Genomic DNA, 13,220 nt, shown 5'->3' on the forward strand with positions numbered 1-13,220 from the left:
GAATGGATATTTTAAGTAATGGAATGGACTGCAACGACACTTCAGTCCCTAATTACAGATATACTTTATATATACCTTATTCAAAAGTTTATTAATTGAGGAATAAAAGGTACATAGTTACTGTGTTCCACAACGCATATTAGAGGAGTAACGATACCTTCATATCGAAATACGCATTAACATTAAGTAATAGATTAAATTCTCTTAAATGATGGAATGAACTGCTGCGACATTTCATCCCTTAATTCAGGAAAACGTTATGACCATTTGAAAGTTCATTGCTGTCGCAATGACCATTAGAAGGGTTACGGGGGATCTAATTGACAAAAATACGCGTGAAAAGAAAGAATTTTGAATGAAAGCATGGATGTTTTGAATAATGACATGATCTGTTGCCACCCTTCAGCCCCTAATTTAAGAAATACCTTTAACCTCACTCGAAAGCTTAATTATAGAGGAACAAAAACTGTATAGTTAAAATGTAATGCGGGGGAGTAACGAAAGACAAAAAATCGAAATACATGCGAGCATTAAAAAATACAACTGTAGCTTATTTTAGATATAACATGTACGCATGGAATGGATTACTGTGACCCTTCAACCCCTAATTACAGATATACATAATACCTCATTAGAAAGCCTATTAATAGCGGAACAAAATGTATGTAGTTAATATGTTCCGCAACGCATATTACAGGAGTAACAAAGGATCTTAATGTCAAAATATACATAAACATTATAAAATAGCTTTTTTAATAATATAATGAACTGCTACGACTCGTCAGTAATAGTATCGTTATTCAGAGGCAGTAACTCATGCCCTAATTAGGGAAAACTTTATAGACAATGAGACAGTTTATTGATAGAGAAACCACAATGACGTTTTAATAGGGTTACAGGGGACCAAAATGCCAAAATACGCGTGAAAATAAAAAAAAAACAATTTTTAATAATGGAATGGATTGCTTCGATAGTTCAGATCCTAATTACAAATAAACATTTTACCTCATTCGAAAGCCTATTAAAAGAGTAACAGAACGTATATAGTTAATATGTTCCGCAACGCATATTGGAGGAGTAAAGAACTACCTTTAAAAAATCGAAATACGGGTGAACATTATAAAATAGCTTATTTTAAATCATGAAATGAACTTCTGCAACCCATAAGCCCCTATAATTAAGTAAAACTTTATACACCATTTGCAAGGTTATAAATAGAGGAACAAAATGTTTATAGATAATATGTGCGGGGACTGCCCTAATGACAATTAAAAGGGTTATGGAGGACCTAAATATTAAGTAATAGACAATTTTGAAAAATTGGAATGGATATTTTTAATAATGTAATGGACTGATGTGAACCGTCAGACCTAATTCCATATGACTTTAAATCTCATTAAAGCCTACTACAAGAGGAACAAAATATATTTAGTCAATATGATCTGTAATAAAATTGAGAATGGAAATGGGGAATGTGTCAAACAACCCGACCATAGAAAACACAACAGCCGAAGGTCACCAACAGGTTTTCAATGTAGCGTATATCAGAGGAGTAATGAAGGACCTAAAAAATCGTAATACGGGTGAACATTATATGGTTTTATTAATAGCTTACTCTGAATAATGGAATGGACTGATGCGACCTGTCAGCCCCTTATAAAAGAAAACTTTATACACTACGTGAAAGCTTATTGACAGAGAAACAAAATGTATTAGTAATACGTCATTCAATGACCATAAGAAAAGTAACGGAGGACTTAAATGAGTGAAAAGAAAGAAATTGCCAATTTTAAATAATGGAATGAATATTTTGAAATAATGACATGAGTTACTGTTACCCTTCAGCCCCTAAATACAGAAATACCCTCAACCTCATTCGAAAGCTTAATTATAGAGAAACAAAAGGTATATAGTTAATATTTTCCGCAACGCATATTGGAGGAGAAATGAAGTACCTAAAAATCGAAATACGGGTGAACATTATAAAATAGCTTATTTTGAATCATGAAATTAACTCCTGCAACCCGTAAGCTCCTACTTAAGGGAAACTTTATACATCATTTGCCAGGTTATAAATAGAGGAACAAAATGTTTATAGTTTATATGTGCCCCAATGACAATAAGATGTGTAACGGAGGAGCTAAATACCAAAATACGCGTGAAAATTAAGAAATACACAATTTTGAAAACTGGAATGGATATTTTTAATAATGTAATGGACTGATGTGAACCTTCAGCCCTAATTACATACGACTTTATATCTCATTTGAAAGCCTATTACAAGAGGAACAAAAGATATTTTGTCATTATGATCTGCAATAAAATTGGGAATGTGTCAAACAACCCGACCATAGAAAACACAACAGCCGAAGGTCACCAAATGTAGCGTATATCAGAGGAGTAATGAAGGACCTAAAAATCGAAATACGGGTGAACATTATGGCTTTATTAATAGCTTACTCTGAATAATGGAATGGACTGATGCGACCCGTAAGCCCCTTATGAAGGAAAACTTTATACACCATGTGAAAGCTAATTGATAGAGAAATAAAATGTATAAATAATATGTCCCTCAATGACCATTAGAGAGGTAACGGATGACTTAAATGCGTGAAAAGGAAGAAATTGCCAATTTTGAATAACGGAATGAATATTTTGAAATAATGACATGAACTGCTGTGACCCTTCAGCCTTATAATTACAGAAATACCTTCAAGCTCATTCGAAAGCTTAATCATAGAGGAACAACTCGTATATACTACGCAACGCGGAGAGTAACGAAGGACCTAAAAATCGAAATACAATGTACATGTAAACATTAAGAAATACAAATGTAGCTTATTTTAAATAATGAAATGGACTGCTGAGAACGTCAGCCCCTAATTAAGGAAAACGTTATAACCATTTGAAAGTCCATTGACCGAGAAACAAAATGGTTTAGGTTATAAATAATATGTGCCGCAATGACCATTAGGGAGCTCGAGATTACGGAGCACAAATTAAAATAACCGTGAAGATTAAGAAATAGCCAATTTTGAATTATGCAATGGATTGCTGTGACCCTTCAACCCATAATTATATATTTACATGATACCTCATTCGAAAGCCTATCAATAGAAGAACAAAATATATGTAGTTAGTATGTTCCGCAACGCATATTAGAGGAGAAACGAAGGATCTAACATGTCGAAATATACATAATGCGTATTCTGTGTCATTTAAATCTCTTATGGACCGTTATCTCATTGGAAATCATACCACATCTTTTTTATATAAACATTAAGACATAGTTCTTTTTAATAAAAGTGTACAAGTGTTATTTTGTCCACTGTAATTAATTTTTGTCATATTTACGTTTTGATTATCATCAGTCTGCTAAAGTCATTTGTTTCATTCTTTTACATTTTATTTTTGTATTATAGCTAGTATAGTTATCAGTAGTTTGTATTAATGTATCTGATTCCATAGAGGTCATAGCCTTTTAGCATGTGTTAGTTTAAGTAGTATTTTATTATGTTTAAATATGTTGGTGCATTTTTGGTGCATATTTGGTGGCAATTTAGGTCAGATAAACAAGTAGAATTTAGGTCAAATTATTGGTGCATAGTTGGTGCATTTTTGGTGGCAATGTGTATATAAGGGCCCTCCGTCTCAGTTTTAAGAGGATTGAAGGCAAGACATTTAGGAACAATACAATGTAAAAAGTTATCTAAAGAGGAGAATTGAAGGTGAGAAAGAACTATACATTGTGAAACGTTCAAAGGATTTTATTATTCTGTGCAGTTTTTAGTCGATTTATTTTGGAGAACTTATAGATTCATAGAAAGTTGTGTCATTACTATTCAACTGTATGTATTTTTGATATTTTGTCCGCTCAGACTGTTGCGTGGTTTAGAACACTATGCCTGTGGCGTTTTTCTGTGGTGTGCACAGTATTGGACACTGTTGCTGATTTTGATGCGGAGTTGTAATGAAATCCATTTGTGATATGTGAAAGTAATGTGCCAATGAATATATGAACTATGCATTTTGTTAACTGTATGTTATGTAAATAGTGTCCGGAATGGAATTTTATTAAATATATTAGTGAATTTACTTGTTTATTTCTTTGACAACAAGACAACAGATTATTGGATATTTGTTTCTGAATTATCTCTTATTTCAATATACCCGGCCTGACCAGAAAGTTTTAAGATACTCGACCGCCATGGCATTTTTGGTGTCAGAAGTGGGATCCAACAAGAACAAATAGCGGACTATAATATTCAATATATGGACTACCAGATATAACGTTTGGATGTACGTTTTAAAATATTTCTGAACTGTAAGTGTTTCATCATTATATTTTTTTTATTATTGGATTATTATTTAAATACGTAATTATGGGCCGTACAAGGAAAACCAGAAATAGAAGTCTCTCACCTGCTCCATCTGTGTCTGTAGTGCGAACACCAATTTCATCCACACCTCATGAACGCAGAGATTTGCCTGAAACGAAATCACAAGTAACACCGTCGAAATTCTTTGGAGACGTTGGGGAAGATTTTGAAAGCTGGATTAAAATATTTGATAGGATCAGCCGAGCCAATCGTTGGAGTGATGGCAGGAAGGGGAAAATGTTGCCTGCGTACTTGAGGGGCAGAGCTGCTGACTATTTCGAGGATTTGGATAGTGAAATTCAAAATGATTTTGATACAGCTGTGCAAAAGTTAAAGCAAAGATTTTGCCCAAAGGAACTTGAGCGTATGTACTACAGCGAGTTATTTCAGAGGAAGCAAATTTCTGGAGAAAGCGTTGATGATTACGGAAATGCGATCTTAAAATTGGCAAGACGGGCACATGGAGGCGTCTCTCTTGACGAACACGACAGGTTAGCTATGGAACACTTTTTACAAGGACTTCATCCTAGTTTTAGAAGATTTGTTATGATGAGCGACCCCCAGAGCTTTGAGCAGGCGTTTCGAATTGCCAAACGAGAAGAGTGTAATGAACGGCTTACACGCATAGAAGAGGTGAATACTGCTTGTGCTGTAAATGCAGTGTCCGCTGATGCAAGTGTTATTCAAAAACTTGAAGATGTAACTAAAAAATTAGATATGCTGGAGAGAAAAATGAATAGTGTAAGTGTTCAATCATATCCAGGACAGGGTGGTACAACCCAGTTCGCACAAGGAAATCCTAGAGGAAGTGGTTTAAGGTCAGAAGATGGAAAGCCGATATGTCATTACTGTCATAAGATAGGCCATATTGCGCGGTACTGCCCTGCTAAACAAGGGATACAACAACAGCAGAGGGGAGGTGGACGAACTGGTTTAAACTAAGACCGGTCTCTTTCATAGAGGGGAAGGCGGCCGCTTGTGTAAATAAAAATCCCTCGTTTTCGAATAGGACTGACGTTCGACATTTCCAAAGTGATTGTGTAGCTAATGTAGATTTTAATGATACGATTAAAATAAATTCTATTATTCCTGATAATGTGCAAGGAGTTAAGATAAAAGGAAAAGTTTTCATGCGAGATGCAACCTTATTAATTGACACAGGAACAGTTTCTTCTTTAGTTTAGAAAAACATTGTAGTGCCATATATTGAACTTTTATAAATATTAAACCAAATTAGAAATACATTGTTTCAGCAACCAGCCTCTTAATATTACTGGGATTATTGGATGTAAAATTAGTGTTAATTCTGAAGTGTCCGTGCGCAATAGGTATGTAGTCGAGAATCTAAGTTGCTTCATGATGCTAACTGGAATAATCGAGGGAATAATATGTACGTAGAGTTCATAGGAAGTGGTGATCAAAATAGTGTCAAATCAAGTGCTTTGTTCAGGATGAATTTAATTCGAAGAATGAACTAAGATGTAAATGGAATGTGAGGAATTGTTGAACCAAGAGCCAATGAACATTCAAAACATTAAAACAAAGGATCACTACAAGTGCAGACAATTTATAATTGTATTTATGCTGGATTTTATTTGAACAATTAACTTGTTTAATTTTGTTACTGTAGACGTTATAGAAGTAGAGTTCGATGACTGAGGTCAGTCATCATTTAGAGGGGAAGGAATGTACAAGTGTTATTTTGTCCACTGTAATTAATTTTTGTCATATTTACGTTTTGATTATCATCAGTCTGCTAAAGTCATTTGTTTCATTCTTTTACAATTTATTTTTGTATTATAGCTAGTATAGTTATCAGTAGTTTGTATTAATGTATCTGATTCCATAGAGGTGTGTGTTATTTTAAGTAGTATTTTATTATGTTTAAATATGTTGGTGCATTTTTGGTGCATATTTGGTGGCAATTTAGGTCAGATAAACAAGTAGAATTTAGGTCAAATTATTGGTGCATAGTTGGTGCATTTTTGGTGGCAATGTGTATATAAGGGCCCTCCGTCTCAGTTTTAAGAGGATTGAAGGCAAGACATTTAGGAACAATACAATGTAAAAAGTTATCTAAAGAGGAGAATTGAAGGTGAGAAAGAACTATACATTGTGAAACGTTCAAAGGATTTTATTATTCTGTGCAGTTTTTAGTCGATTTATTTTGGAGAACTTATAGATTCATAGAAAGTTGTGTCATTACTATTCAACTGTATGTATTTTTGATATTTTGTCCGCTCAGACTGTTGCGTGGTTTAGAACACTATGCCTGTGGCGTTTTTCTGTGGTGTGCACAGTATTGGACACTGTTGCTGATTTTGATGCGGAGTTGTAATGAAATCCATTTGTGATATGTGAAAGTAATGTGCCAATGAATATATGAACTATGCATTTTGTTAACTGTATGTTATGTAAATAGTGTCCGGAATGGAATTTTATTAAATATATTAGTGAATTTACTTGTTTATTTCTTTGACAACAAGACAACAGATTATTGGATATTTGTTTCTGAATTATCTCTTATTTCAATATACCCGGCCTGACCAGAAAGTTTTAAGATACTCGACCGCCATGGCAAAAGAATGAACTGCTGTGACTGGTCAGTAATAACAACTTTATTTAGAGGCAATGACTCAGTTCCTAAATAAGGAAAACTTTAAAAACTCCATGTGAAAGCTATTGATAGAAAACCCACAATGACGTTCAAGACGGTTACATAGGACCAAAATGCCAAAATACGCGTGAAAATTAAGAAATAGCCAATTTTGAACAATTGAATGGATAATTTGAATAATGGATTGGATTGCTGCAACACTTCAGCCCCTAAATACAAATATACCTTTTACCTCATTCGATAGCCTATTAAAAGATGAACAAAAGGTATATAGTAAATATGTTCCGCAACGCATATTAGAGGAGTTATGAAGTACCTAAAAATCAAAATAGGGTGAAAATTATAAAATAGCTTATTTTGAATCATGAAATAATAATTTTTTTTTCTAAATAAAAACCAAATATTTTTTAGCCCCAATATTCATCTTTTCAAGGGGGCATAGTTATATTTGCTTGGAACAAACATTTGTTTTCCAAATCGAAGGATATAAACACCCTGGAACAAACTAACATATTCTTTTTTTCAATATACATGGTTTCTTTTAAAAATGAAAAGATGGTCGATGTGTTAAAATAGTTAGAAAAAAGACTTAAAGTATCATATAATTAATGAAAAAGATTTAAAGTATCATATTTATTTAATAATTTTTTGATTTTTTTTTTATATCTAATCCTTTATCGGGGACGTAAAATACTTAAGAATGATGTCGAGCACTGTCGATTAATTATAAATTGCAGCGGAAACTAGACGATGGAATGTGTACTTGTGGTTGAGATGATAAAACAACGACCTTCCTTGTATCAAATATCCGTGAGAAATGCGTAATCAGCATGTTATGTATAATTGCTTACAGTTATATTTCCCGCTTCTGTCGCAACATTTTTCGACACTATCTAAATAAACATGTTAGTTGGGTTAACACATGATGATTTATAATGTATAGCTTACAGTTACATTTCCCGCTCATTTCTTAGTCTCAAAACAAACCAAAGTGTTTGTATCCGAGTATTAATTTGGAAATAAAATTTTGTTTTGGTGTTAAATATATGGTTTTAATAAAACACTTTGAACTGGGAAATATCATTCAAAAACATGCTATATAGACATGATAGAAAGATCTTCTGATCTGCACAATTATAATATAATTAAAGCAAATAGATGCATTTCTTATTTCTTTTAATATTTAGACATTTGTTTTATGGTGACTTCTGACACACATGCCCTTTTAGCATATTTATATTTGTCTTTTAAAAATCTGAATAATAGGTGGTGTGTTTATACATCGACGAAACAGCAATCTTTCTATCTGACAGGTTTTCTGTCCATTCCGTTATTCAAAATATGCTATTTCTTAATGTTCAAGGGTATTTCGATGATTAATTCCTTCGTTACTCCTCTAATATGCATTGCTGAACATATCGTTTAAAGTCACTCTATTCTTCTATACATGTTGCCTTAATAAAGGCTGAGGGCTGAGCAGTCCATTTCATTATTCAAAATAAGCTATTTCTTAATGTTCAAGCGAATTTCGATGTTAAGATCCTTCGTTATTCCTCTAATATGTGTTTCAGAACATATCGACTTTATATTGTTTTCCCTCTCTTAATAAGCTTGCGAATGAGCTATAAGGCATATCTATAATTAGAGGCTAAATGGTGGCAGCAGTCCATGCTATAAATCAATATCCATTTCATATACATAATTGGCTATTTCTTGATTTTCTTTATGGTCATTGTCGCACATATCGTTTATACTCCGTTTATTCCTCTATCATGCGTATTTTGGACATTAGGTCCTTCCTCACCACTTTAATAGTCATTACGGCACATATCAATAATACTCAATTTTTTCCTTTATCAATAAGCTTTAATTTGGTTATTAATTTTGCCTAAATAAGGGGCTAACGGCTTGCAGCAGTCCATTCCGTTATTCAAAATAAGCTATGTCTTAATGTTCAAGCGAATTTCGATGTTTAGTTCCTTTGTGACTCATCTAATATGCGTTGCTGAACATATCGATTATATACCTTTTGTTTATCTCTTCATAAGCTTTTGAATGAAGTATATTGTATATCTATAATTAGGTACATGTACTAAAGGGTCGCACCAGTCCATTCCACTATTCAAAATATGAATTTCGTTATTCAAAATTGGCTATTTCTTAATTTTCACGCGTATTTTGGAAATAAGGTAATCCCTCTAATGGTAATTACGGCACATATTGTTTAAACTAAATTTATTCCTCTATCAATATGCTTTTATTTCGTGTATTAATTTTGCCTTGATAAGGGATAACGGCTTGCAGCAGTCCATTCCGTTATTCAAAATAAGATATTTCTTAATGTTCAAGCGTATTCCTTCGCTTCTCCTGTAATATGCGTTGCTGAACATATCGACTATACACCTTTTGTTCATCTCTTAATAAGCTTTCGAATTGAATACAATGTATATTTACAGTTAGGGACTAAAGGGTCGCACCAGTCAATTCCATTATTCAAAATATCTATTTCATAATTCAAGATTGGCTTTTTCTAAATTTCACACTATTTTGGAAATAAGGTCCTCCGTAACCCCTCTAATGGTTATTAAGGCACATATTGTTTAAACTAAATTTATTCCTCTATCAATAAGCTTTCATTTGGTGTATTAATTTTGCCTTGATAAGGGCTAACGGCTTGCAGCAGTCCATTCCGTTATTCAAAATAAGATATTTCTTAATGTTCAAGCGTATTTCGATGTTTAATTCCTTCGCTTCTCCTGTTATATGCGTTGCTGAAAATATCGACTATAAACCTTTTGTTCATCTCTTAATAAGCTTTCGAATTGAATACAATGTATATCTACAGTTAGGGACTAAAGGGTCGCACCAGTCAATTCCCTTATTCAAAATATCTATTTCATAATTCAAGATTGGCTATTTCTAATTTTTTACGCGTATTTTGGACATTGGGTTCTTCCTAACCACTCTAATTGCATTACGGCACATATCATTAATACTCAATTGATTCATTTATCAATAACCTTTAATTTGTTGTATTAATTTTGATTAGGGGCTAACGGCTTGCAGCATCCCATTTCGTTATTCAAAATAAGCTATTACTTAATGTACAAGCATATTTTGATGTTTAATTCCTTCGATACTTCTCTAATACGCGTTGCTGAACATATCGAATATACACCTTTTGTTTATCTCTTCATCAGCTTTTGAATGAAGTATAATGCATATCTATAATTAGGGACTAAAGGGTCGCACCAGTCCATTCCACTATTCAAAATATCAATTTCGTTATTCAAAATTGACTATTTCTTAATTTTCACGCGTATTTTGGAAATAAGGTCCTCCGTAACCCCTCTAATGGTTATTACGGCATATATTATGTATACTAAATGTATTCCTCTATCAATAACCTTTAATATGGTGTATTAATTTTGCTTGATAAGGGATAATGGCTTGCAGCAGTCCATTCCGTTATTCAAAATAAGCTATTACTAAATGTTCAATCGTATTTCGATGTTTAATTCCTTCGTTACTCCTCTAATATGCGTTGCTGAACATATCGACTATACACCTTTTGTTTATCTCTTCATCAGCTTTTGAATGAAGTATAATGTATATCTATAATTAGGGACTAAAGGGTCGCACCAGTCCATTCCACTATTCAAAATATCAATTTCGTTATTCAAAATTGGCTATTTCTTAATTTTCACGCGTATTTTGGAAATAAGGTCCCCCGTAACCCCTCTAAATGGTTATTACGGCATATATTATGTATAATAAATGTATTCCTCTATCAATAACCTTTAATATGGTGTATTAATTTTGCCTTGATAAGGGCTAACGGCTTGCAGCAGTTCATTCCGTTATTCAAAATAAGCTATTTCTAAATGTTCAAGCGTATTTCGATGTTTAATTCCTTCGTTACTCCTCTAATATGCGTTGCTGAACATATAGACTATACAACTTTTGTTCAGCTCTTAAAAATCTTTTGAATGGAGTATAATGTATATCTATGATTAGGGACTAAAGGGTGGCACCAGTCAATTCCATTATTGAAATTATCCATTTCATAATTCAAGATTGGCTATTTCTAAATTTTCAGGTGTATTTTGGACATTAGGTCCTTCCTAAGCACTCTAATGGTCATTATGGCACATATCATTAATACTCAATTTATTTCTTTTATCAATAAGCTTTTATTTGTTGTATTAATTTTGACTTGAGTAGGAGCTAACGGCTTGCAGCAGTCCGTTCCGTTTTTTAAAATAAGCTATTTCTTAATGTTCAAGCGTATTTCGATGTTTAGTTCCTTCGTTACTCCTCTAATATATGTTCCTGAACATATTGACTAAATACTCTTTGTTCATCTCTTCATAAACTTTTGAATGAAGTATAATGTATATCCATAGTAAGGGACTTAAGGGTCGCACCAGTCCATTCCACTATTCAAAATATCAATTTCGTTATTCAAAATTGGGTATTTCTTAATTTTCACGCGTATTTTGGAAATAAGGTCCTCCGTAACTCCTCTAATGGTTATTATGGCACATATTGTTTAAATTAAATTTATTCCTCTATCAATAATCTTTAATTTGGTTTATTAATTTTGCCTTGATAAGGGCTAACGGCTTGTAACAGTCCATTCCGTTGTTCAAAATAAGCTATTTCTCAATGTTCAAGCGTATTTCGATGTTTAATTCCTTCGTTACTCCTCTAATATGCGTTGCTGAACATATCGACTATACACCTTTTCTTCATCTCTTAATGAGCTTTCGAATTGAGTATAATGTATATCTACAGTTAGGGACTAAAGGGTCGCACCAGTCAATTCCATTATTCAAAATATCTATTTCATAATTCAAGATTGGCTTTTTCTAAATTTTCACACTATTTTGGAAATAAGGTCCTCCGTAACCCCTCTAATGGTTATTACGGCACATATTGTTGAAACTTAATTTATTCCTCTATCAATAAGCTTTAATTTGTTGTATTAATTTTGCCTTGATTTGGGGCTAACGGCTTGCAGTAGTCCATTCCGTTATTCAAAATAAGGTATTTCTTAATGTTCAAGCGTATTTCGATGTTTAATTCCTTCGTTTCTCCTGTAATATGTGTTGCTGAACATATCGACTATACACCTTTTGTTCATCTCTTAGTAAGCTTTCGAATTGAATACAATGTATATCTACAGTTAGGGACTAAAGGGTCGCACCAGTCAATTCCCTTATTCAAAATATCTATTTCATAATTCAAGATTGGCTATTTCTAAATTTTCACGCGTATTTTGGACATTGGGTTCTTCCTAACCACTCTAATTGCATTACGGCACATATCATTAATACTCAATTTATTCCTCTTTCAATAAGCTTGAATTTGTTGTATTAATTTTGCCTTGATTAGGGGTTAACGGCTTGCATCAGTCCATAATGCTATTCAAAATAAGCTATTTCTTAATGTTCAAGTCGTATTTCGATGTTTTTAAATTCCTTCTTACTCCACTAACATGCGTTGCTGAACATGTCGACTATATACCTTTTGTTCATCTCTTCATAAGCTTTTGAATGAGGTATAATGTATATCTATAATTAGGGACTAAAGGGTCGCACCAGTCCATTCTACTTTTCAATAATCAATTTCGTTATTCAAAATTGGCTACTTCTTAATTTTCACGCGTATTTTGGAAATAAGGTCCTCCGTAACCCCTCTAATGGTTATTACGGCACATATTGTTTAAACTAAATTTATTCCTCTATCTATAAGCTTTAATTTGTTGTATTAATTTTGCCTTGATAAGGGCTAACGGCTTCCAGCAGTCCATTCCGTTATTCAAAATAAGCAATTTCTTAATCTTCATGCGTATTTCGATGTTTAATTCCTTCGTTACTTCTGTAATATGCGTTGCTGAACATATCGACTATATACCTTTTGTTCATCTTTTAATAAGCTTTCGAAAGGAGTATAATGTATAGGTATGATTAGGGACTAAAGGGTCGCACCAGTCAATTCCCTTATTCAAAATATCTATTTCATAATTCAAGATTGGCTATTTCTAAATTTTCACGCGTGTTTTGGACATTAGGTCCTTCGTAACCTATCTAATTGTCATTACGGGACATATCATTAATACTCAATTTATTCCTTTATCAATAAGCTTAAATGTGTTGTATTTATTTTGCCTTGATTAGGGGCTAACGGCTTGCAGCAGTGCATTCCGTTATTCAAAATAA

Source organism: Mytilus trossulus, chromosome 1 (genome assembly GCF_036588685.1).
Source record: "Mytilus trossulus isolate FHL-02 chromosome 1, PNRI_Mtr1.1.1.hap1, whole genome shotgun sequence".
NCBI classification, from domain to species: Eukaryota; Metazoa; Mollusca; class Bivalvia; order Mytilida; family Mytilidae; genus Mytilus; species Mytilus trossulus.